The sequence below is a fragment of the Ictidomys tridecemlineatus genome, chromosome 2 (assembly GCF_052094955.1).
Source record: "Ictidomys tridecemlineatus isolate mIctTri1 chromosome 2, mIctTri1.hap1, whole genome shotgun sequence".
Lineage (NCBI taxonomy): Eukaryota > Metazoa > Chordata > Mammalia > Rodentia > Sciuridae > Ictidomys > Ictidomys tridecemlineatus.
In genome coordinates, this window is record NC_135478.1 from 42,368,797 (window position 1) to 42,392,923 (window position 24,127).

General features: G+C 43.9%; 1 protein-coding gene across 1 annotated transcript in view; it reads left to right on the forward strand.

Annotated features, from left to right (window-relative positions):
• The first annotated feature begins 3,361 nt into the window (after positions 1-3,361).
• Positions 3,362-24,127, forward strand: part of Rftn1 (raftlin, lipid raft linker 1) — a 195,489-nt gene continuing 174,723 nt past the window's right edge. The window contains exon 1 of the mRNA XM_005317250.5: positions 3,362-3,789. The gene's annotated coding sequence lies outside the window, so the exon portion shown is untranslated. The remainder of the gene's footprint in view (positions 3,790-24,127) is intronic.

Genomic DNA, 24,127 nt, shown 5'->3' on the forward strand with positions numbered 1-24,127 from the left:
TTTTTTTTAGTTGTCAATGGACCTTAATTTTGTTTATTTATATAATGGCACTGAGAATCGAACCCAGAGCCTCACATATGCTAGGCAACTGTTCTACCACTGAGGCACAACCCCAGCCCATAAACCCATTTAAAATATTGTGATAATAAAGATGAGTAACTCTTGCTCCTCTGGAGTGTAGATGAGTTGACTTCTCTCTTTCCAGTCCTGAAACACTGTCATTCAGCTGGTGGGTATAGGGTCTGGGTTTTATGGTCCTGTAAATAAACAATCAGAACAATAATTCTTCAAGCCCCAAAGCTTTTGTTGAACTCATTTTCTGCCATATGTTGTCTTTGTTCTCTATAGAATAATGGGGAAGGGAGTTATTTTGAGCTAAGTTGGGAGTAGGGTGGACTTGAGTTAGGTGAAATTATGAGGCTTGGCATGGGTTGGGGTGAGAAGAAGGCAGGCAGAATAGAAGGTGCACCGGAATTTATCCTTCCTTCCAAGCCTCAGCACAGTTAGGATGTAGCAAATTTGCTCAGCGGCTGGTACCCATGGCCTCAATCATCTCCAGAGCGGGGTGGCGCTGCTGAGACCAAGAAAGAATTGCTCCAGCGGGGGCTCCTTTAACTGAGCTTTGTATAAGAATTGTACAGTCTGGCCACGGTTGCTCCTCGCACTTGCCTAGACTGGCTCAACTCCTCTTCTTTCCACGGGGGGTGTGAGGAGAACCAGCTTCCCCATTAACTTGGGGCCTGCGTTTTATCGATTTCGATCACTCGGGACCCCAGTTCTGGGGACATCTGTGACCTGTCGTGCAGTAATAGCTTGGTTTTCCCCGTGTTCGGCTCCCTCCCCAAGTACTTAGTGTTAAATCATAGGGGGAGGAAGTGTGAGCAGAGGAAAAACAGCACTATTACATGACCCCTGATGAGACCGCTGTGATAGAATTAAAAGCTGCCGCCCTAGGACATTCTAACAGATGACATTGTGAGGTTGCCAAGGTAACCCACCAGGCTACAGTTCCAGCATCTTTGGGGTTGATGCTGGGTAGACGAGGTCAGTTAGAGGTAAGGCCGAGCTGCCCAGGATCTGTTCCCTGGCTGGCCGGCCTGTGGCAGCCAAGTGGAAAAAATCAAGGCAGCTTTCTCTTCGACATAAGCAAATCCAGTATTCAGCTCCTTGCTGGATCTTCCAGGTGAAAGAGAACTGGAATTGCTGAATGTGGGTTACACAGAGCTTTAAGAGAGCTGGATGCTAATTCCTCATCCACTTAATTCTATAATAGCTTACTGAACACCTACTATGTGCCATATAAGAAGCATCAGGACATCTAGGAAGAAAGGTCTAGAGTTCTAGAAAATCCTCAAAGATGCAGATCCAAGCAGGGAAAAAAAGTCATTGAAGACAATTATACACTATTAGTACTCAGGAAAATATTGAGTGGAAAAAAATGGAAACAATCAGAATAGCTTATTAACCTCAAGGACCTGTAGTTTAAATAGAAACCATGCACCAAAGTACAAGTGTGCACAAAAATCTTATAGAGTGGGAATGATTTGCTTAAATCAACTACCTCCCTCAACTATAATCACATTATGTGACACTCCTTCCTTTCTTTTTTTTTTTTCTTTTTTCTTCCTTTAAATATACCCAGTGTTGACATGTGAACTACTGGTTAACACCTATAAATGTTGTTTTCTTTCTTCAGTGTAGTAGCCATCAAAGGATCAGAAAGACTTCAGAGAGGCCCTGAGAGCAACTCCAGGCCTTAAGCAGGATCATTAAGTCACATAAAGAAGTCTCCCTTTGACTTCATCAATGGGTGTTCAAAACTATCAGTGGTGTCACTGGTCCATGTTCCCACATACTATTATTTGAACCTGGGTGTAGGCTGTCACCTGGTCTTATCATTTTCTCTAAAATGCCAAACTAAAGTGTGTATGGGGGTGGGGAAGGAGAAAATCAGGGTAATGCTGGTGAGTGACACCAGAAAGTGGTGGGTGGGAAGGGAAAGGGGGAAACAACACCAACCAAAACAAAACCACCACCACCAACAACAATAACAACTACCATCCAGTGATGGGCAGAGGGGAGGAAAACAACTGGAATGGGTACAGGGAATATCTTTGAGAAACTGTGCTAACAAGACAAGTTATTAAAAACAAAATAGTGCTTCCTTACCCCCTGAGGGGTGTTATTAGTACCAGAAGAACCTCATTAAAACACAATAGGGCCTAAACCAGCCCTCCACAGCCTGCGGTGGGGGGAGGTTCAGATGCCTAAGGACCCTTCTTAGCCCAACCAGAAAATGGAGATAATTAACTAAATTATTTCAGCCTTCTTGTTCCAGCCTTTTTATAATAATAATAGCTAAGTTATGGAGTGCTTCCTAAACACTTTACATTTAATAACCCATGGGGAAGTGCTATTTGACAAATGAACAGGCCCAAATCAATCACACAGAAGTAAGCAGAGAGGCCGGGAAACCAACCCTGACCATTTGGCTCTAGGATTCTGCTCTTAACCACTACACAGTAATTTTGCTTTATTTAAACAGTTTCAAGAAGAAAATCTTGCCGGACGTTGGTGCATGCCTGTAATCCCAGCGGCTCAGGAGGCTGAGGTAGAACAGTTGCAAATTTGAGGGCAGCCTCAGCAATTTAGCCCTAAATTTAGTGATACCGTATCGTAAAGTAAAAAAAAAAAAAAAAAAAAAAAAAAAAAAAAAAAAAAAAAAAAATATATATATATATATATATATATATATATATATAATGGGCTGGCGATGTAATTCAGTGGTAAAACCCCTTCAAGTTCAACCCCCAGTAACCCCATAAAAAAGAAAATCTTTTAGAATGGACCCAATGCCTCACATCTTCATTTTGGTAATGCAGCCCTGTCCTGGCATTTTATGTCGTCTCCCTGGGCGGCCTCAAGATGCCAGGCTGATGATTCCCAGATAGTCTCAGACCTGTGAACACCTGGAGTAGGCAAAATAGCGTTCCACCAGCGGACAGTGGCATTAATCCTCTCCTGAATCACCAACACCCAAGAAAGAACTTGGGCAGCGCTGGAGACGCGCCCACCTGTGGAATGGGGTCCAGGAATGGTCCTCTCTTAAGGTCTCCCCTTCCCCCGTCCTCAGGCAGCTGCACCTGGATGACGGTCGCCCTTCCAGCATCCTGATTCAAATCTTGGGGGATCCCACGCTCCCACTTGCTCGCCTGACCCTGACCGCACACGACCTTGGTTAGGAGGGGTCGAGAGGGAGGGTCGGTGAGCCTCGGACCCCTGGGTCGCGAGGCGGCGAGGATCGCTCACAGCTTGGCCGCGTGGATGTGGCGGCGCAGAACTCAGAGAGGGCGCAGGACGCAGAGGGGGCGCTGGGCGGGTCCACTGCTCCCGCGGCGGCTGTCAGGGGCCGCTTGGCTTCCCCTGAAGATGCAGCGCAGCATATTTTGCACATGAGTTCAGAGGAAGAGGAAGTGTAGCCGGCGGACGCGCGGCGGCGGCGGCGGCGGCGGCGGCGGGGGCGCGTCGGGGCTGGAGCCGGAGCGCGCCGGGCGCAGGGCGCAGTGAGCGGGAGCGCGGCGGCCGCGGGCTCCGGCGAGGGACGCACTCACTGATTGCCTGAGGGACTGACACTAGAGCACGCCGCGCCACCACCCTCTGCCCCCACCCACTGGCGCCCACGTCCTCCGTGCGCCGCCTCCTCTGTATGGCACAAACTTTCCTCCCGGGACGCAACACGCTGTCTGAGGGAACCCGAGCCCGCGCCTTCTCCGTCGCCGGTCGCGAAAGGTAAGTGGGGACACAGTAGGTCTCCGGGTGTCGGCGTGCACAGGCCCATCCTTTTGGCCCTGCGGATCAGGTCCCCGGCGGGCAGGGCGAGCCCTCGTGGCATCTCCCTGCAGGTTGTCCTGTGCCGGGGCTCCGGAGCTGCCAATTGAACCTCCCTGCCCCAGGTGGAATGGGGACGGGGCAGATCGATGGGGCGCCAGTCTCGCGGACCAACTTTTTTGAAGGAAAAAAAAAAAATCTCTGACGCTTTGTAGAGAGGCACTCGGGAGTGGCCTGTTGGGGGTCGTGGGCTTTGGGCTCTCTGGAGCGCCTAGGAAGGACGCAGAAGGGGAGTTCTGAGGCTACAGGTGGGTCTGGAGTACACTGCTGTAAGGTCCTCAGCAAAGGTCAGGTGTTGGAGTACAGGTTTTCAGAAGTGCGCGGGCCTGGGGTGGGGTAGGTGAGATGGGGCGGCGTGGAGCTGCGCCGGGCTGGCTGCCGTTCTGCGTGCGCCCGGGAGGTGGGCTTGCTCCCAGGACAGAGGCTGTGGATGAGGGAAGCAGACATGCTGCGCGCTCAGAAGAGGGGCCACAGCCACTGTAGACACAGAGAGGTGGAGAGTCCCCGGCAGGCACTCAAATGGGGATTCCCCCCTTTTAAGAAATTTTTTTCTCTCATCCTAAATCACTTTCTTAGGTGCAGGGGACACTTGGATGGGTTTGAATCTGGGCGGGGAGGAGGAAGCCGGTTGTCATACACGCCCATCTGAGTCCCAGGCCAGGGTTGGTGCCCTTCACCTCAGGTACCACTGTCTTTGGCAGGGAGAAACCGGTGGAGGCCAAGGTTCTAGACCCAGGCACGCTCTCTGTTGCCTCTGTTGCTCTGGCTCAGCTGCCCTGTGTAGCTGTGGATGGTTCCCAGGGACACTGGGTGGTGTCAGTGAGTTTGTTTGGGGGCTTAAAAATAAACAAGCCAAAAGTATTTTTTTAAAAAGTCTGGCACAGATCTCTGCATGTGAGTGTCTGCCCTGGTCCCCAGCAACAGCCTTTTCTTATCGTCAGTATAGCAGTTTTCAGATGCTGGGTGTGCAATCAGACCAGGGCGTCTTCCAACCCCTGCCATCGTGTGTCATCTCAGGATAAGTGAGGCCTTGCCAGGAAGGAAGCTGGTTGTAATGTGAGCGACCTCTGGGCCTGTGGGCAGGGCCACTATGCACCCCACGTGCCCCAGCCGCTGGGATTCTTAATTTGTACTTTTGAACAGCTGAATTCCAAGGAAGTTCAAGTGACCCCAGATGTCACAAGCCCCACAGAGGGGTGAAGCAACAAGCTGTTTGGGGCTCTTTGGTGCATGTGCACTAACCTCAGTGAAATCACTCTAACCTCAGACTGAGCTCTGCATCCTCTTTTGCCTTCAGTGGGGTTTCTGGCCCTTCTGAGTAATTCCAGCTCCAGGACTGGGACATCATCCTCTGGCTGCATTTGTGGCAAGTCCCTGGGTTGGTTTTTCTTTGTTTGTTTTTTGGCTGCATGGACATGGGGCAAATGGAAGTGGAGTATTGTGCAATTGGCTAATAGGTTTGATGCAGGAATTGAAATAGAATAAATTGGGGATACAAGTCAGTGAGTTCTTTTTCTCCCTCGAGAGCAGGAATTTTTGGCTTACATTCAAATAATTGCTTTGTCTGTAGGGAAACAGGCAAAAAATATTTGGCATGAGTGATATGGGTTCCTGTAAGCTCCTTGTCCCTCCACTCTTTGCTTCTCCTCAGAATTGAAACTAGGTGGTCCCATGGTGTGATAGGCATGATTACCTTGCTTGGTGGACTAAGGGAAGGGCACGGTGACTCTATTCCACCACTTCCCATTCCATTTTTAAGATACAGAAAAGTTACAAGAACAGCGACCACCCCAATACGATACCTTGACTCTATAATTAATGTTTTCTTATATTGACATTATTACACATCTGTCCATCTGCTCCTTTACCCATCTATCAGCAGTTTATTGTTATATGCATTTTAAAGTAAATTATAGATATTGGCACAAGTCACTTATAAGCATTTCACATATTTTATGAGAGTTCAATCATGATTTTCTTAAGGTAAAATTTATATATATAATAATGTGCTGATCTTGAGAGTGCCATTTGCAGAATATTTGACAGAAGCAGGCACTTATGTAAGCCTAGTCCCTATCAAGACAGAGAACATTACCATCACTCCAGAAAGTTTTTTCATCCCCTTTCCTAGTCACTTCTTGTCCCCACTTTATCCACACCAAGTGCTGCTGTTTCTTAGCATAGATTAGTTTAACCTGTTCTTGAACTTCATATGAATTGAATTATATCTACAGTATGATGCAAAGCTCCTTTTACTCAGTATGTTTTTTAAGATTCATGCATGTTGTATATATTGGTAATTTTATCTTTTTACTGCTGTGTAATATTTCAAAGGTATGTCTGTACCAACATGTGTTTATTTATTCCCCTGTCAATGAACACGTGGGTTATGCCCAGGAATTTTTTTTTTTCTTTTTTTTGACGAGTATTGTGAGCAACACTGCTTTGAACATTTGTGCACAAGTCTTTCCAGGGGCATATGTTCTCATTTCTCATGGATAAATAGCTAGAGTGAATTGCTGGGGCCCAGAGGAGGTATATGTGAACCTTTTAAAAAAATGGCCAGATTTTTTTTCAACATGATGGTACTGTTTTATAGTCTTATCAGGAAAGAACACAAGTATGAGATTTTGGAAAGTATATCACAATCCTGTTTTCCTATCTCAAATTCAAGACCATGGTTTGATTAGTGTTCTCTTGGGGCCAGAGGGACCCAGAAATCAAAACCACTTGAGACAGTCTGGAACATATTGTTTTTGTAGGTAGAGGGGTTACAAGAGTCCCTGACTCTGCCAGGAAGTGGGTTTAGGCTTAAATTATTGCAGACAATCTGATGAATATTTTATCTTTAGAGATCTTCGGAGAAGGGAATTCCATTGGGGAATGTACCCTTGGTTGTGAAAGATTGATTGAGTGCTTTCTATAAAAAGAAAAATAACCCCAGGCCCCACAAAATTCCACTAACTTCTGCTTAGAAACTCTGGCGGGATTTCTGGCCTATTGGTCTTGTTGATGTGAACTTGGTGGAGAGTCCCCTCGGGTTTCACCAGTTTGGGCAGCAGGCTGTTGAAAGGGGTTGTGTTTGCTTTGTGAGACAGGTCAGATTTGGCTTTTTGAAGGCTCATAGAACAGCTTTCCTGTGAAAGTGATTTGGCCTCTCAGTGAGAAACATGGCCTGTCAACACCCCTCTTATTATCCTGGCTGAGAAAATGGGCCTGGCCCCCTCAGGTCCCCTTACACCTTAATTCCTCTCTGTGGGGCCTGCCACAGAACCTGACCTTGTCTGGTTCAGGAAGCAGGAAGTCAGCCTCTCTTCCTGGTGGGACCCAGGGATGAAATTTTTACTTGTCCTCAAGGTGTCCCAGTGCTGACCAAGCTTTGCAGGGACCAGATGACCAACAGTGCAATCGTATTTTTTCTTTTTTAATTTTTTAAAAAACGTTGATAGACCTTTATTTTATTCATTTATTTATATGTGAGGCTCGGAATCGAACCCAGTACCTCACACACATGCTAGGCAAGTGCTCTACAAAGGAGTCACAACCCCAGTCCCCAATAGTGAAATCTTGAGATCTTCTACTATGTTTGGGGACTGTTCGACTCACCCTAGTACAGAGAGCTTATCACAGGGCCTGCCAAGGTTAAGGGCACAATCACTGTTGGCTAAACAACTCACGGTGCCCATCTGGGCCATTGCTCTCTGGAATTTGACAGTGAGGACCAAGATGTTAGGGACCCAAGGTGAATTTTACTAGAGGCTACTTAACCCTAGCCTGGGAGACAGGTGTTTGGACCTAGGAAAACTTTACCAACTGTGAACTTGCGTTGTTTAGCGCCATTCATTTTTTAGTACAAATTTTGTGATTGTTATTAACAAAATAAGTATGACTCGAAGTTGCTGAGAGATTACTCTCTGCTGGGCCTGTTGGGAACTTAGCTGCATTATCTGAATTTAATCTTCATGAGAGGTGAGTACTGACGCGATTTTCATGTTAACCTTGAGGAAACTGAAGCTTAGCCAAGTTTGTTTGCCCTAACTTCACATTTTCGTGACCTTAAGGGGAAAGACTGTGATATTCTGGTTTCACGAATATAGAATCCATCTACAAGCACAGAGTTCCAAATACACAAAGCCATAGTGTAAGAGAAATGTCAGCCCGTTAGTCAGAACAAAGTTACAGGAAATGGTACACTGAATCACTCTCTTTAGTATTCTTTTTCTTTTAAGGTTGCAGAGTTTGGTGAGGCCAGGGCCTATGTAGAAGTACTAATTTCGGCCATAATTTAAGATATTGGTTGATTAGGATTGTGATTTTATTGAAGGAAAAAAGAAGTAGTTGCCCAATGTTGGGTTGAAGTGTCTGTAGTTGAGCTGCTCCAAACACTACCCACTAGCTATGAGTGGCAATTGATATGTGTATATAAATGAATTAAACTTAGACAGAATTAAAATTCTCTTCCTCAGTTTCACTGGGTCCAGAGTATCCAGTGGCCACCAAATCAAATAACAGAGACTTGGAATATTTTTTCACTACCAGAAGCTATTTCATAGTGCACCCCTATAGTAAGCATTTCGTATTGTAAATTAGTACAAATACTTTGGAAATCAGTATGGAGGTTCCACAAAAGACTAGGCATGGAACCACCATATGACCCAGCCATACCCTCCTAGGTATTTACCCTAAAGAATTGAACTCCGCATACTATAGTGGTACATGTATACCCATATTTATAGCAGCCCAATTCACAATAGCCCAACTATGGAACCAGCTTAGGTGTCCATCAGTGAATCAATGGATAAAGAAAATGTGGTGTATATACACGATGGAGTTTTATTCAGCCACAAAGAAAAATGAGATTATGGGATTTGCAGGAAAATAGATAGAATTTGAGACCATTCTGTTAAGTGAAATAAGCCAAACTTAGAAGGTCAAGTGTCATATGTTTTCTTTCATATGTGGGAGCTAGAGAGGAAAGAGGAAAAGAAAGGTGTGTGTTGGGGGGTAGTCTCATGAAAATCAAAAGGAGATCAGTAGAGCAAAGGAACCAAGGGGAAGAAGGAGGGGAAGGAAAAGAAAAATACTGAGGAATTATATTGGCCAAATTATATTGCTATATTGTGTGCATGTACCAATACATAACAACAGATCCCACCATTATGTACAACTATAATGCGCCAATAAAAGATGGAGAATAAAAAGATTGGCAATAGCTATGGCTAAGGCTTAGGCTATTTTTCACTGACAAAGAGATAAATTTAGCTGATGTTTCTTTTATGTTTACCTTTTAAAGGTTTTGTGTGTGTGTGTGTGTGTGTGTGTGTGTGTGTGTTATAATCTTTCTTCCCATGCACATTCAGTTTTTGACATAAATTTGAATTTCCCTGTTCTCCTGGGCCCCCCAAAGGGGCTTTCGTTATAATCATTGCATATTTTATCAGGATGTGTTCTCATAAAAGATCAGTACAGCAGGCGAATGATAGCCACTGCTTGAGCCCTGCTAATTCCTTGCTCTCCAAATAAGGATTCAGTTTAGCTTTTAAATATGCATTTGTGTGACTTGCTCCCTACCTGGGCTGAATTCAGGAAGAAAAATCACTCTCAGCGGGCCAGAACCAAAGAGCTAGGAAATCAGGTCGTATTCTATGGTGATGGCTACCTGCCAAGACGGAGATGGGAAGAGACTCCATTTGGGGTACTTAAAGGCTCATTTGGGGTTTTCCTGGGTCTGACCGGCCTTGGGAGTGCAGGGGGCAATGGAGAGGGTTGGCAACCTCAATGTCCCAGTTATACTGCGGCTTCCCTCTCTTCTGTGGGTTTCACTACTCCAGAATCTGGTTCAAAAGATGGGGTGTCAACAGGCAGCAAGATCAGTCAGAGGTGAAAGATCGACACAAGCTATGTTTGGTCACTTTGTGTGAGTGATATTAACCAATTCAGGCTGTTTATGATCCTGGACCAGAAGTTTCCATATTTTTTGACTAGGAAGCCAGCTGTCTTTCAGTGACAACTTGCTTTGGCTTTTAGCCCTGAGTTTGTCCCATCAGAAGCAAATACCTTCTGATAGTGATAGGCAGACTTCTAATAGGCAGACCTCCTTGAGGGTAAGAATTAATATTTTAAAGATGATCACTAGCTCCCGGGATGTGTGTGTGTATGTGGGGGGTGTGTGCATGTGTATGTTGAAACTCCCTATTTTGATTTCACCCTTGTCCTGAGGACTCTTCAAGTATTAAGGAATAGCTCTGTGATTCCTCAGACTTTGTGACACTGTTTTTACAGATCTTATGTATAAAGTCCGATAAGAAGTGATTGGGTTAGTCATGGATTCTTATTAGTGGAACTCCATCCATCGTGTATGATGAAATTTCAGAACTACAAAATACAAAGATATCAGACTGTTCATTTAAATACTTTTTTATTTTGTTGTTTGGAGAGGTTTGGGGGATTTTGAAGTGTCTTGTGATACCTTATAAGCACCCTTTTCGTGCAATTATGATGGATACAGGCCTGAATAGGTTAAAAGGTCTCTTTAGATGGACAGCAAATAATGCTCATATATTGCTGAAGTGGTTAACATTTATACTACTAATTTTGTGAGCCTAAGCCTTCTTAAGCCCTGTCAAATATTAATTCATTCTACCTCATCTAATCCTTACGCTACAGTCCTATCCATTTTACAGATGAAAAAACCAAGGTTAAGGGCAGGGGTTGTGGCTCAGAGGTAGAACACTCGCCTAGCATGCGTGAGGCACTGGATTCCATCCTCAGCACAACTTAAAAATAAATTCAAAGTATGTGTACACTTGTAACTAAAAAATAAGTATATATTTAAAAAAACAAGGTTAAAAGGTTTCTTCAAGGTCACATAGCCAGGAAGTATACTCACAAGGTTTTGAGCCCAGGCAGAATGGTTCCAGAGCCTGTGTACCTTGTGCTGGACTGTTAAGAAAGGGAACTTGAAGCCAGGTGTGGTGGCTCATGCCTGTAATCCCAGCAGTATGGGAGGCTCAGACAGGAGGATGTGAAGTTCAAAGCCAGTCTCAGCAATGGCAAGGCACTAAGCAACTCACTGAGACCCTGTCCCTAAATAAAATACAAAATAGGGCTGGGGATGTGGCTCAGTGGTCCAGGGCCCCTGAGTTTAATTCCTGGTTACCTCCCTTCCCTGCCCACCAAAAAAAAAAAAAAAAAAAAGGGGGAACTTGAGCAGCACTGGTGGCCAAGGGCGGTGGGCCAGGAAGAGATTCAAAGGCTGCTCTTCATTCTTTAGTACGTGTTTTGCCTGCTCCCTAAGGGTGTTGACTGAATTGGCCTTTATTGTGTGTCCATGAGAGGGCTTTGGGATGGCAATGATAGGGGATGAAGAGGGTCTGCTTTCGGGTGGAGAGATGTGGCATTGCCAAAAGCTCTAAGCTGGTATATCCAGCTGCCCACTAAGCCCTTCTACTGAGATGCAATGAATATGGCTAAAATCAGTTCCTGGCTTCCTCAGAAGATGGCCATTCCAGCTTCTGCTTGCTCAGGCAACCCGCCCTGGAGGTATCTGAGATGCCCTCTGTTTCTCCTCCCATATTTCCAATCCATCAATAAATCCATTTTTGGAGTTGGGTACCTGGGATTGAACTCATGAGCACTCAGCCACTGAGCCACATCCCCAGCCCTATTTTATATTTTATTTAGAGACAGGATCACACTGAGTTGCTTAGTGCCTTGCTTCTGCTGAGGCTGGCTTTGAACTCAGGATCCTCCTGCCTCAGCCTCTGGAGCCCCTGGGATTACAGATGTGCACCACTGTGCCTGGCTTAATAAACCCATTTTCTTACTTTCAGAAGAGACCTAGAATTTCTTTGCTGCTCCCACTTCTACTCACTGGCTCTGGTCTCCCCACTGCCATGGTCGGTCAAGGCCAGGTGTCTTCCCCATTGGTCTTCCCCACTCTAAGCCCTGCAGACTCCCAGCTCAGTCCAGGTAAAGCCAGAATGTTTCCAGCGGTCACTGTCCGTGAGGTTGCAGGATTGACCTCCCCAGCAGTGTCTGCCTTCCTGTTGGTGGACTGGCCAACCTTCAGCAGGCTGAACTCCTACAACCCTTGAGCCCTTGCTTGTTTACGCTTATACTACCTTGAGAGACCTCCACACCTTATCCTGGGGCTTGCTCTGCTGTCTTGGTGGTTTTACTTAAATGTCACCTGAGTGAGGCATCCTCTGATCCTCCTATTTTTAAAAATTTTACAAACTTCTCTTGGGATTGCTATCTCTTGCTCTCCTTCTCTCTGCTTTATTTTTCTATTTGACATAACTTAAAAATTGAATTTCATTTATTATTTTTATTTATTTGTCTATTGTTTATTTCTCTGGTCCTGAAGGTCAGGCCCATGAAAGTAATTTTTTTTTTTTTTTTGGCTCTTTCGTTTTACTTTGGTATGGCCAGCATTTAGAACAGGGCCTTGCAAATACACGGAATGCTCAATACATATTAGTTGAATGAATGACTTAGGCAGTCCTACCAGAACTTAGCCTTGAAGCAGGGTGTAATGGTTAATTTTCTTTCTTTCCTTTTTTAAATATTTATTTATTTAAGTTGTAGTTGGATACATTATGTTTATTTTATTTATTTATTTTTATGTAGTGCTGAGAATAGAGCCCAGGGCTTCCCATGAGTCAGGCAAGTGCTCTACCACTGAGCCACAACCCCAGCCCGTAATGATTAATTTTCTATCAGTTTGCCTAGGTTGTGATCAAACACCAGGTTCCCTGTTGCTTTCTAAATGTGATTAACATTTAAATCAACAGACTTTGAATAAAAGCAGATGACCCTCTGTATATGTGTGGGCCTCATCCAATCAGCTGAAGTCCTTAAAAGACTGAGGATCCCAAGGAAGAGGAAATTCTGACTCCATACAGCCTTTGGACTCAAGACTGCAATATCAACTCTCCCCTGGGTCTCTCGCCTCTGGCCTTATCTGAAATTTTGGATTCTCCAACTCCTACAATCACATAAACCAAATTCTTAAAATAAAGATGTTTGTTTCTTTCTGTCTACACACACACACACACACACACACACACACACACACACACACACGACACGACACATGCATATACATCCTGTTGGTTCTGTCTCTCTGGGAACCTTGATTAATCCAGAGGATCTGGAGGAAGGGAAGGAAATGTCAGGTGGAGGTTCCAGTGGAGTTAGAGGCATGGTGTTTGAAGGATTCTGGGTATGTATAAGAGTTAGCAGCAGGTTAGTCTGACTTGACTCTAGGGTTAGCAATGAGAGACAAGACTGGACAGGAGGGAGGTTGGAGTGAGACTGGTATTAAGGCCTCCAGGCTGAACAGCAGATGTGATGACACTCTCTGAGAAGCCACTTATGTGGTACGTAATAGTTCATCTGGCAGAAGCTGGTATCAGAATTAGATGAGTGAGGAGAATCCAGAGCCGAGGGAAGTTTGGGATGATCCTGAAATGTCAGGTTGGCTCAGGAAACAGAGAAGACGAATCAAAGCATCCTCTGGCCCAGGTCCCCAGGCCAGTTGTGGAGTGAAGATGGTGGCTGGAGCAGACTAATACCTGGGGTTTTGAGCTTGGATGTTACCAGGGCAGTTGCTGCCCATGGAAAGAGGATGAAGAGGAGGCTTGTTGGGCAAGGTGTCAAGTTCTCTTCAGGGCCTATTCTGGAAGTATATGGTCTTTGGGGATGTCTGTCTGGAGCTGGAGAGGATAACAGTCTGAGAAGGGAGATGGAGAGTTTTTGCTTAGAACAGTTTTCAGTTAGGGAAGGAGAGGGGGATGTGATTGCTAAGGGGGAGACCATGGCATGTATGTAATCTCTTTAGAGCATACAACAATGCTGTATATTGGTGGCACCCAAATTTTGCAAGCCAAGACACTGCAGAAAGCTCACAGCAGGGCCATAGGATAGTTTGCAACTTTAAGGGGAACCCAGCAATATCTGTTAAGATGGCACCATGAACGTGAGGTGGTTCACAAAATTAGAGAGCACCACGTGCCTCTTGATGACATTATATCTTTGTGAAGTGGGATTTAGGGTGGTCACTAAGAAAATCACTATGGAACAGGAAACAAGGATGCTAATGTCCAGTGTGACTTTAAGGTTTGAGAAACTGTGTAGAATCCACCTTCTAATTAGTAAGTGTTCATGGTTATTTAAGAAGGAAAGAAAATATTTTCTTTCAATTAAGCATACTGTTTTTTTCTTTCCAAGATCCCACTAGGTTATCAGGCTATAAACAAATACTAAGTTGTTTAGACTTCATTCTTCAATCAGAGGGACTTTTAGGTACTTTTGTAGCCTGGGGTACTGTGAAAAAGGTACTGAAATACAAAGGTCACCATGCTCAGAGAATGAAGGTCTCAGAATCTGTTCTCTGTTGTTTTAGGTGTTGTATGTAGATAGTAAAAGAGTAAATGCAGGATTACAGAGAAAGGGCATAGGGCTGTGTCCAAAAAGTCTTATTTCTGCAAAAAATAAAAGATGTGAGGCAAATAAGGTAAAGTGTAAGCATGTGTTCAATCCAGGTGGTGGGCACATTTTCTGTACTTTCCATATGTTTGAAGTGACTTATAATTAAAATAATTTCAGGAAAGTGAGCCAGGAGGAAGTTTAGAGGATGGAAATTCAGGGGTGTGCCTATATTTGGGAGGATGGCAGAGGAACCCCAGGAAGGGGCATCTGAGGTAAAAAGAGATTCAGGAGATTGGGGGTAGTGATCCAAGGGATTGACCTCTGCTCTATAGCTCTTATCCCTGAATGTGGGGCTCATGAAAGATCGTGGGACCCACTGAGCCCTGGCTGTCAGGACGGAATTGGGAGTGGGATAAGACTAGGTTGGCTCCTAGAGAGTTGATTCTCAACCCTGGCTGCATGTTGTCACCTGGAGGTTTATAAGTCCTGGTGCTCTGGCCCCACTCCCTAAGGCCTGGGCATCAAGACCTTTAATAGTTCTCCTGTGATTGAGAACCACAGCTGCAGCCCAGGGTGTCTCAAACTTTATTAAGAGCCAGACTTTAACCACTCATTGTTAGAATGTAGATTTGGATTCAACCGGTCTGGGTGGGGCCTGCAAACCTGATGGTGCTGGTCCTAGGGACTACAGGTGGAGTAGCAGGTTCTGAGAGGGAGCTGTTTTGTGATCTGAGACAGCAGCAGAGCAGAAATATACTCAGGATCCCCCCACAGAGATGTTGTTAGGTTGTAGGGTAGGGACGGGGGTGGAAAGCAAGTGTTTTCTTTTTATAATGTAAACACCACTTGTATTAGTTGTCTTTTGTTATGTAACAAATTACTCCCAAACTTGGCAGCTGACAAGTCTGCTCTCCACAGCCCCAGTGCAGCTCTCCTATAAGAGCAAGACTTTTAACATAAACTGTCTGTATATCATCTATCAGTATGTAACAAATTACCCCCAAACTCTGAGGCTTAAAACAACAAACATTCATCATCCCACTGGTTCTCTGCTGTGGTTGCACTCAAGATGTGGGCTGGTGAGCTGGGCCTGAGGAGGGGTGGTAGAGCAATTTGCCTGGTATGTGTGAAGCTCTGGGTTCCAGCCCTAGCTCTGTGTGTGTGTGTGTATGTGTGTGTGTGTGTGTGTGTGTGATGTCAGCTGGGCAGTAGGTCCTCTTGCACCTAGGTGGGGTCAAGTTAATGCTGGCTTTGCAGGAGGCCTCTCTGTTCCTTGCCTAGGATTGATGGACGTACTGACCTCTCAATATGGCAGTTGGTTACCCCCAGGGCAAATGATCCAGGAGAGAGAGATAGGTAGAACCTCACTTTGGAAATCACACTTCATCATTTCCACAACATCCTAGGAAACCATACTGGGTCATTTCCCTAGTATACTACTGGCTACTGAGTAGGTTGGCCCTACTAAGTGTGAGAGGGGACCACACTGGTTGTGAATACCAAAAGGCTCACCAAGGCCATTGTTTTCAACTGTGAAAGCCATGCATGCTCAAGATAGAGAACTTGAAAAATGTCATGCATGATCACATGACCCAGAGGAAAGTTCTGTTAACATATGGTCTGTATCCTATTAGTTAAAAAGGGGAAGGGGCTCTTTTATACAAATACATCCATAAACACTTTAAAAAGCTGGTCATATTATAATACCATTTAATATAGATCGTTCCTTACACTTGGCGTTGGATCATGAATGTTTTCAACGGGTAAATTTTTAGTTATCCTTGGGTTTCTTAGACTTGTTTGCAGGATATCAAAATTTGACACCAACTGAATAGTTGACTGAATTTTCAAGTTTTCATTTATATTTCTGGATTGAGATGTTAAGACTTCTTAATTAAGATCATCAGCTCTTACTTTGAGTGACTGAATGATGTAATAAACACATTTGAGTCTTCAAATATGGAATTTGAGTGTAGACATGAAAAAAAAAACCAAGTTTGCCAGCTGATCCAGCATCATTGCATATAATTGCTCCATCTCTGGTTGCTTGTCATGAGCTGTTGGCATTTGTTAAAATTAGCTTTACAGGCTGCTTCAGATTACTGGCAAGTGTGGTAAATGAGGGCTCACTCTTAATGAAACTAATTTGTATTTGAAAATATAACTACATTTATTGCCCCCATTATTTAAATGTGTGCATGCTTAATTGATAGGAAAAATGAACTTTTAAACTGAGGCTTTTATAAACTCCGACTGAATCACCTTTCAAGAAGGTGATCCTTTTGAAGTGACTTTCCAGTGTCTTATGAGTATCTTGGGAAGCAGTTCATAAGCAAATTAGAAATGCTTTTAAAATCATAATTTCAACACTTAAAATGACAAGGGACATTGTGCCCCATTGCTGTTCAGTGTCATCTGAAGTCAAGTCTATGGTGACCTGCTCTGTTTCATGTAACAGTGATTTTCTCCAAATGCCTGTCCAAATGCCTGGGACTCTGTCCAGACTTCTGTACCCTGTGTGTCTGTTCCTTGTCTTTGTCCTCCTTTCATCTGGGACATCTTTGAGTACAAGGCCTAGCCTTCCCAGTTTTTGAGTTTGCTGATCTAGTGCCTGAGTAGACCTTAAATGTGTGCTAATTCAGTGGCTGCATGAATAAATTTGGAATGTGAGTTCCTTCCCTGTGGAGCTGACAACACCTTTGTGAAGCTGGCCCACTGTGGATTTCAGATTTGATTCACAAAGAATTTATTTTCCAGGATGTCACCATTTGGGGGATGTTTGCCTCCTGGTCTTTGCAATGTCTGACATCCTCTCCTTGCAGTTGGAGTCTCAGAACCTTCTTCTGATTACCCTTTCTTCTTCCCTAGAAAGCATCCAGTTCCTAATTATCTTAGCCAATTTCTGCCAGAGAAGATGTATATTTTGACTCTCTTCCCAGTTTTCCCATAGGAATGGGGAAAGACCTCCTTTCTTTCTTTCTTTTTCTTTTTTTATTTGAATACTTCTTAGAAGGATCTTTTTGGTTCTGTGGTCCAACAGACATAGTTTCAGGGACATCTGTTGAGAAGAGGAATACATAAAAAGAAAACCGAACTTCTCTACAGCTGTGCATGAAAGCTGATCCAACAGTCAGCTCACATACAAAACAAGTAGCCTGGTTGACTTGAGGCGTCAAGGTGAGGTGGCCATAGGAATTTGGAGGGGTAGATATACAGGAGTTAGGTAAAATACTGGGGACTCTCACCAGATACAGGTGATTTTTTTTAGCACATGTCCTTTATAAACAAGCAAAAGCTAAAGGAGAAATAGCCAGTGAACAGCACAGTTGCTCAGGAGTCTGCTGGGTGCTACAAATGCCCCAGTGTGGCCAGGTGGTGGAGGGCCAGTTCATTGGTCTCTCCAGTGTAATGCTTTCCACCACATTGCTAGTGACAGCAGTACCTGGCCATCCTGCCCATGCAAAGAGAAGCATTGCTTATATACAGGGCCCCTCCACCTACCATGGCACCCTATAGCCCCACTCATAGGCATTTGCTTTAAACAAAGGAAAACAGCCACAAAAACAAAAATCTTTACATGAATGTTTATAATCACTTCAAGTTGGAACCAAAATGTCCTTCCAAGGGTGAATGGCAAAATCAGGATCCCTGAATGCAGGCCAACTTCAACAGGTGCTCAACTGAGAGGCAACAGGATGTGGTCATTTTGAGCAAACTTGGTTCATAAGTTACCTATTGTATAAATGAACTACTCCAAAATGTAGAGGCTTAAAACAGCAATGGTTCACTCTGTTCAGGAGTCTGCAGTTGGGGCAGGGCTTGGTGGAAACAGCTTATCTCTGCTCCACATGGTGTTGGTGGCTTGCCTGAAGCAGAGGACCTACTTCCATGATGGTCTACTGGCAAGTCGGTGCTGGCTGTGGGCTCCCCTACTTGTGGACCTCTCTTTGGAATTGCTTGAGCTTCCTTATGGCATGGTGGCTGGATTCCAAGAGCAGATACCCAAGAGTTAGAAAGTAGATGCTCTTCATCTGTTAAAGCTTTGGTCCAGACACTAGCACTGCAATTTTGTCATATTCTATTGGTTAAGCAGTCTCAAAGCCCAGATCCCACCTCTCAATATAGGGGAGTGTCAGTGACTTGGGAGTCATATTTAAAAGCCGTCTCACTTATCATTTACCTTCTACTTTAATAGAGACAGAACCCTGAGGGAGACATATCTCCTTGAGTGGCACACCAGGGGTCTTCTGCCTGCATCCAACAGTACTGTTACATAGACTCTTCCCTTTGCTCCCTTCTATGGCCTTCAAAGGTCCATACTCATTCAGCTTCTGATATGAAATGGTTTGGGAACTTGGCATAGTAAACAGCAAAGTTCACAAAACTCTACTATAACGTAGCATGGTTATATTGTATTTTCACTTCTTTTCATAAGCTGGGTTTTTCTTACTTGTTTTATGCATAGTAGGGAATGTAACTGATATTTTGGTGGTTGGCAAAAGTCTTTCCTATTTTGATGGGTGTAGGGGTTAATGGGAGAATGCAGGGAGGAACTAAAAGGAACACAGTTGTTCTTAGCAGGGTAGAGCCCACAACTCATGACTAAGAGGGACAAATTCACATTAAAGTTCTGATGGCCAACAACTGCTTTGTTTGTTTCCCTTCTCAGAGAGAACCATGCTTTAAAAGTATTTGTTTAACCAGAGTTGCACACACTCCAAAGAAATAGATCTCTGTAGTTTGAGACCCCAAGGATTCAGGTCTGGCTGGTGCTGTTTTATGTTTGCTATTTCTGATCACATAGGTGATTTGCCCAGAGCCCTTTTAAGTCTTCTTATATCAAGCATATGACCTTTGGGGTGAACTTGGACAGAGACTTCAAATTTGAGACAGTCTGATTAAAACTTTAAACTCAAATTTATGTATTGGAAGTTTTTCCAATGCTTCTTGGTACCTACTGGCCTTCTGCCGTCCTCTACCGTTTCTGAATCTTTCTTACACATCCTAATTACAACCTCCATTCCAATGTCTCTTCTTTAGAGAAGAAATTAAGTTAAAATTTAAAAATTAAATAGAAAACTATAGACAAAATTAAATCATACTGAAGTGTTACTGGCTACCAGGAGCCTAGTTTGTTGCCCTTTCTGTAGAGACATTGATGGTTTTGAAGGGCAATTATGGTTTCCTTGGAAATCGTAACAAAAATGGTAACAAAAATGGGAGTGAGTTTGAAGAAGAGGTTTCTTCTTGGGGATCCCCAATTGCTTAGCCTTACAGAGCTAGGCCGTCTGCACAAGTATGTGACAGGTCAAGGTCGACTCTTTCCCTTGCTTGCCCGCCTGTGCACTCCTCAGTCTCGTGACCCTGAAGTCCCAGGATGGAGAACATGCTTCCAGCCTCATACAGGAAATGGTCCTTTTCCTCGGAACTCTGTAGTGTATGCACAGTGACTTCAGATGACTTGCCTTCCCTTTTAATTCAGAAAGCTCGACTCCCCGTGGGTGGACAGTTCTGTGTTTTGCCTTCAACCTACTTTTATTGTTTGGAGATGTTTCTGGACACCTGCAGGACCGCATATTTATTTGTTTTTGAACTTTTCAATGAAAAGAGTTTTGTTTTTGTTTTTGTTTGCAGTACTGGGGATTGAACCCAGGGAAAAATGATGATTATTTTTTTTGTGGTGCTAAGAATTGAACCTAGAACCTCACACGTGCTAGGCAAGCACTCTACTGCGGAGCTACATTCCCCAGCTAGCTTGGTGAAATTTTTTAAAAAAAATTATTTTTTTAAGTTGTAGTTGGACTCAATATCTTTGTTTTATTTATTTATTTATTTTTATATGGTGTTGAAGATTGAACCCAGGGCCTCACACATGCTAGGCGAGCACTCTCCCGCTGAGCCCCAATCCTGGTGCGGCTTGGTGAAATTTGAGTGTGGGAAAGTTCATAAGTACTGAGAGGCTCAGTGAGTTGTCACAGACTGAACCCCTGAGTATCCTGCACGCAAATCAAGAAAAAGAGCATGACCAGTTCCTCAGAAGCGCCCTGGTGTTCTCAGGTAGTCACTGTTCCCAGGATGGTCCAGTATTCCAGTTCTTAACTCTGTATGTCATTTTGCTTGCTTTGGAGCTCTGGGTACAGAAAAGAGGAAGTCTGCACTCCTCTGTGTCTGGCTTCTTGCCTCTCCTTTTACTATTTTCATGTTTGTCCATGTTGTCATGGGTACTCTTAATTTCTGTTTCCTTGCTTTATAATATTTTGCTATATGAATATACCACGATTTGTTCATCTTTTCTCCTGAAAGGCATCTGGGCGATTCCCTGGGAAGGGCATTAGGAGGGGAGAGACTGTGAGCATTGTATGTGTCCTTTGATGCCCTCATATACACATGGTCATTGGTATATACCTAGGAAAGGAACTGCTGGGTCACAAGATATGCTTAAATTCAGTTTCCCCACATATCACTGTATTTCCAAAGTGGTTGTACAAACCTACACTCCTGCTATCAGTGTAGGGGAATTCTGTTTGCTTCGAATCCTCTGTTTGCTTCGAATCCTTGCCAACACTTGTTACAGGTTTATTTATTCAAAATGGTCTGGACCAGAAAAGTTTCAGATTTCAGAGTGTTTCAGATTCTGGAATATTTTCTAGACTTTGCCAGTGGAGCACCTCATCCCTGCCTCTTCTTCAAATCTGATTTCCAAAATGTTCTGAAATCCAAACTTTTTGAGCATCATCCCTCAAAAAGTTTTGAATTTTGGAGCATTTCAGATTTTGGACTTTGGGATGAAGGATACTCAACTTGTATTAGCAGCTTTCAAAATTTTTAGCTATTCTGATAGGGAGTGTGTTTTGGTTGCTCCTTTGATTTCCTTGATGAGCAGTGAGGCTGAGCTACTTTTCCTCTGTCCCTTGGTGGTGTGACTATACATCCTCGCTGTGACAAGCTCCTTTAGGCATCTTACCAATTTGCTGTGGGATAGTCTGTTTCTTACTGCTTTGTAGGAGTCCTCTGAATGGTTGTGGATATAGTTACTCTGTTGAGTGAATGCAGTGTGTGCGGAGCCAGTTCACACTGGTTCACGAGAGCTTCAGTGATGTCACCTCAGTTACTTGGCATCTGTACAGTGGGAGTGTTTACACTGCAGAAATGGGCAAACTCTGCAAATCAGGGCTTCTCCCCCTTCTTGGAGAGCTGGCTGACCAGAAGATCATTTCATAAATGTGCTGCAGCATCTTCTAGGATCTGGATTGCCTTTTCTGTCTTCAAAATGTGTTTTGAGGGCTGGGGTTGTGGCTCAGTGGTAGAGCGCTTGCCTAGCAAATGTGAGGCACTGGGTTCAATCCTCAGCAGCACATAAAAATAAAATAAAGTATTGTGTCCCCCTACAACTAAAAATTATATATATTAAAAATAAAAGTTGTGTTTTGAGGAACAGAAAAATTTTGTCTTCATCTATGCCATTCTATAAAGATTTACTGTTTGTAGTTAGAAAACTTTTGTGTCCTATTTAAGAACTCTTGGCCTCCACCTCCATGCTTTTTGCATATGACTAGCTTGTCATGCTCAAGTTTGAAATATTCCTTTTTTAAAATTTTTTAGTTGTAGATGGACAAGATACCTTTATTTATTTATTTATATGTGGTGTTGAGGATTGAACCCAGTGCCTTACATGTGCCAGGCAAGCTCTCCACCACTGAGCCACAACCCTATCCTATCCCCTATCAATTTTGAAATAATCTACTTAACTTTTCCCCTACAGAAGCAGCCCTGTCCTGTGTGGTCATAAAGGGGATAAGTAGGAGCTTATTTTAAATGCAGCTTTTGATCATTAAGCCACAGCTGGGGCAGGACTGCATTCCTCAGAGAAGGGGAACCCTTTTCTGATTTTTCACAAAAGACACCAACTGGGAGCTGGAGATGTAGCTCAGTGGTAGAGCACTTGCCTGGCATGTGTGAGGCCCTGGGTTCAATCCTCAGCACCGCATATAAATTTTAAAAAAAAAAAAAAGTAAAAGATCAATTTACAACTAAAAAAAAAAAAAAAAGTCCAAGTGGGTGAGTGGGTGGCCCTGGCTCTCTAACCCTCTCTCTTCTCCTCCACACCTTAGGGCTTCCTGATTTCATGCCTAAACCATTGCTGGGCTCTTGGTCCATCTCTACATAGTCCTATTCCAAATTTATGCAGCAAAGCCTCTCTGAAGTACCCTCTCCAGGCTTCCACTTCTGGTCTTGTGTTATACTTCGAGTGTCCCTCGTCCTTTACCAGGCTAACCGACTGAGGGCAAAGACTATACCGTCTGGATGGTGCTTTTGCACATAGTAGGCATGCAGGAAATGTGCCCCAGTGACCAACTTGGTAAGCCTTTGTGCTATTTGCAATCCTGTTCCGGTGGTGATGGTGCCCTTCTTGCCCATCTCACCAGTGTTCCCTGTCCCCAGCACTTAGGAACCTCTCCATCCATTTCCTCTATGCTTTGCTACAGCGGATGCCGATCGGCCTGCTTTTTGGCAGTTAAATATGCAGCCTCTGTACACATCAGCTATTATATCTGCAGAACTACAGAGTATTTTACAAGTAATCAGTTCATGCAGACTGCACATAAATCATGTCTGCTCTGGCCCTTTGGACACTAATGTTCCCTTATTAAGGCATAAGTAAGGCTTCCTGTTCTCATCCATTCTTTCAGACATTTTTTTTAATTACTGAAAAGTATAGGCTGGTGGTGGTTACACCACCCACCTCCTTCTATTCTCTCTACCCTCCTTCCTTTTTTTAAGGTTCCATTTGTTTTTCTGGAACTTGCTAAATTGCCTTAGGAAGCTGGGTGCCTTGTGAATGGATTGAGTGAAAGGAAATTCTTATCTACAAGAGGAAACAGTCACCATGTTTCTGTGGGTGATATTCTTGGCCAGTTAATATTTTTGTGAAGTGTGTTTTGGTGGCAGCCCTCGTACCCCAGATGGGAGGGGGGTATATGGCTCATGCTCAGGCCACAAAAGGAAATATCTTCCCCTGAAGTCTGGGGAGGGGATGGGGTCATTTTGTGAGTGTCATTCAGCCTAAATAAACAGAGCAGGTTCACTGTTTTTAATCCCTAGAAAGGGTGGAAGCTCAGTCCACCCTAGGGTACACATTATTGTAACATTTCTCCATTTTCTTTTCAAACAGAAGCTATAGATCTTCACTCTAGTAAGCACGGATTTCTGCTTCCAATCTCTCAGGCCCTGCTATCAGTGTTCAGTCAGTTTTCATTTGGGTCTGAAATGACTCTCAGAGTGTGGACGTCTGCTATTATTTCCTGTGGTTTGGGCTAAAAAAAAAAAAAGAAAAAGAAAAAAAAAGAAAAGGGGGACTTTTAGACAAGCCCATAAAAATATCGCCCTCTACTTTGAGAGATGTTTTATGAATATCCATTCCTGTCTAAATAATTACTGTTGAGAGTAGAGAGGACTCCAGAGTTTAGAAACTGTAACAACAACTTATTATTCTCTCTTAGCAACCACAGGGAAGGTGACACATCTCTTGTTTTTCTACAGACGAGATGACACCATAATGCACTGTATTGCTTTTGAGATCCCATTTTTTAATCATGTATACAGATTGCCGTGGAAGCGAAGCACTCTGAGGTATTATTTTCCTCAGATAGGGGAAAGAAAAGGATATAAGCGGGTATACTTTTGGTGTCATTTTTAAAATCACAGGATGGCTGGTAATGGCATCCTCAAGAAGGACACTGCACCTGGACATGGAGCAGAGTCGTCTCTTTAGAATCCATATTAAGTTATATCCACGATTTCTTAC